Raw genomic sequence first — 6,000 nt, 5'->3', positions numbered from 1 at the left:
AACAGAGGATGCCATTGTTGCTGAACTGTTTCAAAATCAAAACCAGGCAACCTCCCCTTTGCCTTCACCTCAAAAACCCGAATGCCATTTAACAGAAAAGCAACAAGAACTAAAGCAAAAAATAACTGAGCACATGAACCAAACAACCACCACGGTTCGACTTCCAGCTCTTAAAAACAGTTGCCAAAAAACAACTTGCTCAGGCATTAAAAGATGTCAATGCTGCACTTGCAGAAATAACAACCAATAATTGGCAAGAAACAAACCAACTAATGTACAGTGCAGCAACAATAACAACACAAGAGCTCGGATATAAGATCAGTGGACCTGTTAAAAAAGAAAGCAGTACATCACCTAAATGGAAGCTTAGATTAGAAGATAAAATCTCCAGGCTTAGATCAGATGCTAGTAAATTGAAAGATATGAAAGACAAGAAGCTGAAGAATGAAAACACCAAACAGTATCTGATCCAAATATACCACCTAGATTCAAGGAAAATTAGAGAAGTCCTGGAAATAATAAAGCAGCAAATAACAGCAGTGTCAAAGAAGATTAGCAGATACGAAGCCAGACGTTTCTACCAAAGCATAGAAGGAGAAACTGCAAGAAACCTAGAAACACCAAATCAAGAAGAAACAGTGCAATTCTGGGGAAAATGATGGGACAATCCAATAGATTATAATAAAAAAGCAGGCTGGATGAAAGAGGTCGAAAAATGTAACCAACAAATGCAAGATCTAATAATAACACCAGAATTAATAAGTGAAAGATTTCTCCCGCCTGCCCCATCTCCCCTCTCCTGCCTGGCTGCTTACCCCCTTCACCATTTCCTCTCTCCTCGCCCACCCACCTCTGCCGCAGTTTCCTCCCAGTTCCCACCCACCTCCGCTGCCGTTGCCTCCTTGCTCTTCCACCGTCCTGCGCCGTCGTTTGCCCGCCCGCCCGCCCGCCCGCCACCACTGTTAACTCACAGCCCACTGAACACTCGTGAGAGCTGCCACACACATGGGATTAGTGACGGGTACATCTAAGAGAAATAAATATATAGAAGAAAGATAGTAGATAGATAATACAGAAAACTGCTAACCATTTATAATCGGAGTGATCAGCACTCTCAGCTGGCCTTAATAAACCAGGAAGGATGTGGGTCAAAAGCATGCATTTTGTGGGCCTGATTCCTCCATGTAGTTTGTCAGCTTTCTCAGTTGTCAGTAACTAAAACTCATATAAGCAATTGTGACAGGCGTAGACCAAGGTACTTCTGATATGGACTACTCTTCCAGTGTGATGTTCGTGTCAGATTAGATACTATTTCATCTGCAAAGTGTTTAGTAAATAAGTTAAAGTAGGCTGTAGATTATTCCTCCACTTCATGTTGTGATCATGTAAAACCCGGAAGAGTGAGTCAGGGAGCCCTGACTTTACTACGGCTTGTTGGCTTTCTCTCAGGACTCTGAAATGTTGAATATATAAACAAACACAAATTCAGTTAAAGTGACAAGTTAAAGTGAGTCAAGGGCTTGTTATGCCAAGTAATAGACCAAAATGAGATTCCTGGACCACCAAGCTGTGCCTACAACCTCTCAAAGACCCTCACTTGATTGGAACCGAGACGTGCTCCTCAGGCTGATTAGGAATTCCTTGTGCATGCACAATAGCCGTTTTCCTGAAGGAGTTTAATTAAAATTTAAGCCCTTTAGTCACTTAAAGTTACTTTCCCCTTCACTTCTGATGCTTTTCTGCTTGCATCAGCTCTCTTTTTGGAGCTAGCCTGCACCATTAGAGAGCAATGTAAAAGAAATTTTATTAATGTTTCCTGGGTACCTCGATGTTTCCACTGTGCATTTGCTTATTTAAGTGGATTTTCCTTAGTTTCAACCAGTTATAACCTTTTTAGGCACAAACGAGTGAAGTAGTGTTGAGAGCAGGGGTTGGAGAAAATTAGGAACATAAGAAGCTGCCTTATACTGAATCAGACCATTGGAACATCTTGCTCAGTATTGAATGTCTACACCAGGGATTCTCAAACTTGGGTCCTCAGGTGTTATTGGACTTCAGCTCCCATAATCCCCAGCCTCAGTGGCCTTTGGTTGGGGATTATGGGAGTTGAAGTCCAATAACACCTGAGGACCCAAGTTTGAGAATCACTGGTCTACACGGACTGGCAGTGGCTTCTCCATGGTTGTAGGCAGGAGCCTCTCTCAGCAATATCTGGAGAAGCGGGGTGGGGTGGGGTGGTGGGTGGGGTGGGGAGGGGGAACCTTCCTCTGAGGGGAATATCTTACAGTGCTCACACATGTAGTCTCCCATTCAAATGCAAACCAGGATGGACCCTGCTTAGTAAAGGGACAATTCATGCTTGCTACCTTAAGATCAGCTCTTGTGGTAGATTGCTTTCTTTTCCCAGATGTTATCTTTCGAAAGCACATCTGCATTGCTTGTTCTTTACCTTCTTTTCACTTGTATTTGACTTGACCTGTCAATACAAGATATATACATATATACACCAGTGCAGTCTGTATGTGCATGCATATGCATATGTATATGCTTACATATAGACTGAATCAAATCCTGTCCCTAACCTTTAAGGGCTGCTTCAGTCTTTATTTTGTCCCAGTTAACCTTCTGTTTCTCTGGCTAATTCTACAGCCAGAAGGAGGTGTGACTCCCACGTTCCAAGTCTAGCTGTGCTGTTGACTCATGCGCTGCGCTCAAAGAGCCATATGCTTTTTCAGGGGAAGGCTTATACAATGCTGCAGTGCAAGGTCTCCCAGAGCAGTTTCTGCTTGTTCTCCCCATTAACTGAAGTGAGCGATGATGCAGTTTGGATGATGCAGTTTGGCACAGCAGACGCACACAATTATGTAAGCCCATACTATGGTCCAAAAATATATATTCAGGAGGCTCACTGGCATGCTTCACAAGCCTGGTACCAAGCAACAGGGCTAATCAAGCTGGCAGAGGCATCGCTGAAGCCCTCCCCCTCATCCACTAACTTCTCCTGCTGAGATTAGAAGCCCCAGAGTGGTGGGAAGCTGGTTCCAGGGAATGAAGTGAAAGAGAGAAGGGAGATTCCTTAGCAATCAGGAGTCAGACCATTGCTTCATCTAGCTCAAGGCTGTTGACAGCGAGTGGCAGGTTTTTGGACAAGGATCTTTCCTGGAATTGCCTGGATATTCCAGGAACTGAACCTGGGCCGTTTTGTGTCTGACCCATGTGCTCTATGAGCTACATACTGAGCTACAGCTATTCCCCTGAAGTGGGTGGGTGTGGAGGAAGCTCACTCAGAAGCTCAGCCAGTGTTAGTCATACTGTCAGTAGGGAGCCCCAGGGAAGTCAGGGTCCCCGCACTCCCTGTAAATGGTGCCAGTCTTGATGCTCCAAACACAAAGTCCTTTGGTTCTGATCCACAGCTAGCTACAAGGAGACAATTAGCCAGGGCTGCTCAACTTCGACCCTCCTGAAGATGTTGGCCTACATTTCCTATAATCCCTGGCTACTGACTGCTGTGGCTGGGGATTACGGGAGTTGTAGTCCAAAAACAGCTGGGGGCCAAAGTTGAGCAGCCCTGCTATTAGCCATGATAGTGAAATGGAATCTCCACGGAGAGAGGCAGCATACTGATGCATGATTACTGATTACATTTCTATACCACTTCTCTTCCATGCTGGAACTCAAGGGGTTTGTAGTATATGAGGTTCTTGGGTGGTTTCCTATACAGGAACATCTTCAGTAAGGCTGATTCATGTTCTTCAGACCAGACCCCAAGAATGCCAAACACCAGAGGAGGACTTATTGAGAGCTACATGTCTACCTGGAGGGAGATGCTGAGTAGAGCTGCAGGGCTCTGTTCAACATTTGGATCAATGACTGGCAGGAGGGACATAGAGGGGTTGCTTATCAAATTTGTGGATGACTCAGGAACAGGCTTTCTTTGTGGCTGCCTCAGGGCTTTGGAATATGATCCCTGCTGAAATAAGAGCATCTCCTTCTCTGTTGGTTTTCAGGAAGACCCTCGAGATTTTCCTGTTCACACAAGCTTTTAATTAGAATTCTAATAATTTGCTTTATATTGTTTTTATTGTGTTTTAACTTGTGATTTTTAATATTAGAATGTGTACACCGCCTGGATATATACATATCAGGTGGTATGAAAATATGATCAGATAGATAGGTAGGTAGGTAGATAGATAGATAGATAGATAGATAGATAGATAGATAGATAGATAGATAGATAGATATGATGATATGATAAATAAAGCTGGGCAGGTGGAGGGCATAGCCACCTCAGAAGACTGAATCAAGATTTACTCTGATCCAGAGAGGCTCAAATACTGGGCCAAAAATAACAAGATGAAGTTCAACAGAGAAAAATCTAAAGTCCTGCACTTGGGTAAGAAAAATCAAATGCACCAGTATAGGATGGGGAGACCTGGCTTGGCAGCAGCACAGGATCTAGATCTCTGAGTGGCTCACAAGTTGAATATGGATGCATGCAGCTGCTTAAAATGTTAATGCAATCTTGGACTGCATTAACTAAGGCATAATGTTCAGATCACAAGATTTCATCATTCCACTCTATTCTGTACTGACCAGACTTCACTTGGAATACTGTGTCCCGTTCTGGGCCCCACATTTTAAGACAGATAACAACAAGTTGGCCCCTGGGAGGGCAACAAATATGGTGAGGGGTCTGGAAGAAATTGCTAAAGATGAAGAATTGTTAAAGAAACTGGAAGATAAGAGAAGAGGGAAATATGACAGTCATTTTCAAATATCTGAAGAGCACACAGGATATGACCTGTTCTCTGCTGCTCTTGAATGCAGTCTGCAGCCAATGGGCTGCAATGACAAGAAGCAGATTTAACCTAGATTTTAGGAGGAATTTCCTAATTGTAAGAGCTATTCGACAGTGGAGCAGTCTGCCTCTTGCAGTGGTAGGCTCTCTTTCATTTGAGGTTTTCAACCGGAGGCTAGACATGGTCATCTGTCAGGAATGCTGCAGTCCATTCATACACTGCGCAGGAGGTTGAACTGAAGACTCTCAAGGTCCCGTCCAACTCTAAAATTCTATGGGAGGAACCAGAGGCATCTGGCTGCTGTAGAAAACTCTAGCAAGATAATCCTTTATTGTAAGAGCAAATCAAGCACAAAATACAACCAATGCTTGAATTATTTAGAGAGAAAAGGCTTTTACTCTCACCACCATTGGATAATAGGGAAATGTTACTGGAGAGAAGAGAACATAAGAACAGCCCTGCTGGATCAGGCCCAAGGCCCATCTAGTCCAGCATCCTGTTTCGCACAGTGGCCCACCAGATGCCGCTGGAAGCCACAGGCAGGAGTTGAGGGCGTGCCCTCTCTCCTGCTGTTACTCCCCTGCAACTGGTACTCAGAGGCATCCTGCCTTGGAGGCTAGAGGTGGCCCACAGCCCTTCGACTAGTAGCCAATGATAGACCTCTTCTCCACTACTACTTCAACTACAAGTGAAGGTCTCATGCAGCGATCATGTAGGAGAGCATTTCCCTGGCTATGGAGTCTGTCAGTCAGGCTGAGGGACAGGTGGCACGAACTGCGGTTTGAGCACTTTTTGGGCAGGGGGGCCAGCAACTTTAAGGAAAAGGAAAGCAGGTTCGTACCTGCTCTCCATCGCCCCATACAGCTTCCTGCTGGGGTAGCACACGCCACTAAAAGCCCCATGCAGTGTCAGCACACACATGCCATCCGTGAGAGCCAGCGTGGTGTAGTGGTTAGAGTGCTGGACTAGGACCGGGGAGACCCGAGTTCAAATCCCCATTCAGCCTTGAAACTAGCTGGGTGACTATGGGCCAGTCACTTCTCTCTCAGCCTAACCTCCTTCACAGGGTTGTTGTGAAAGAGAAACTCAAGTATGTAGTACACCACTCTGGGCTCCTTGGAGGAAGAGCGGGATATAAAATGTAATTAAATAAAAAATAATTTGTGTGGTCAATATGGTGTTGCTGGCCATGCAAATGGCA

At 44.8% G+C, this 6,000-nt stretch overlaps 1 long non-coding RNA gene across 1 annotated transcript in view; it reads right to left on the bottom strand.

Annotated features, from left to right (window-relative positions):
- Positions 1-1,063: 1,063 nt before the first annotated feature.
- The window catches only part of LOC128345174 (uncharacterized), a 31,439-nt gene continuing 26,502 nt past the window's right edge, over positions 1,064-6,000 (bottom strand). Inside the window, exons 2-3 of the long non-coding RNA XR_008316293.1 lie at positions 2,367-2,476; positions 1,064-1,453 (exon numbers count right to left, since the gene is read on the bottom strand). This is a non-coding gene — a long non-coding RNA (uncharacterized LOC128345174). The remainder of the gene's footprint in view (positions 1,454-2,366; positions 2,477-6,000) is intronic.

The sequence above is a fragment of the Hemicordylus capensis genome, chromosome 2, assembly GCF_027244095.1.
Source record: "Hemicordylus capensis ecotype Gifberg chromosome 2, rHemCap1.1.pri, whole genome shotgun sequence".
NCBI lineage: Eukaryota > Metazoa > Chordata > Lepidosauria > Squamata > Cordylidae > Hemicordylus > Hemicordylus capensis.
The sequence above is the reverse complement of the archived record's forward strand: the minus strand, read 5'-3'. Positions and strand labels throughout refer to the sequence as shown.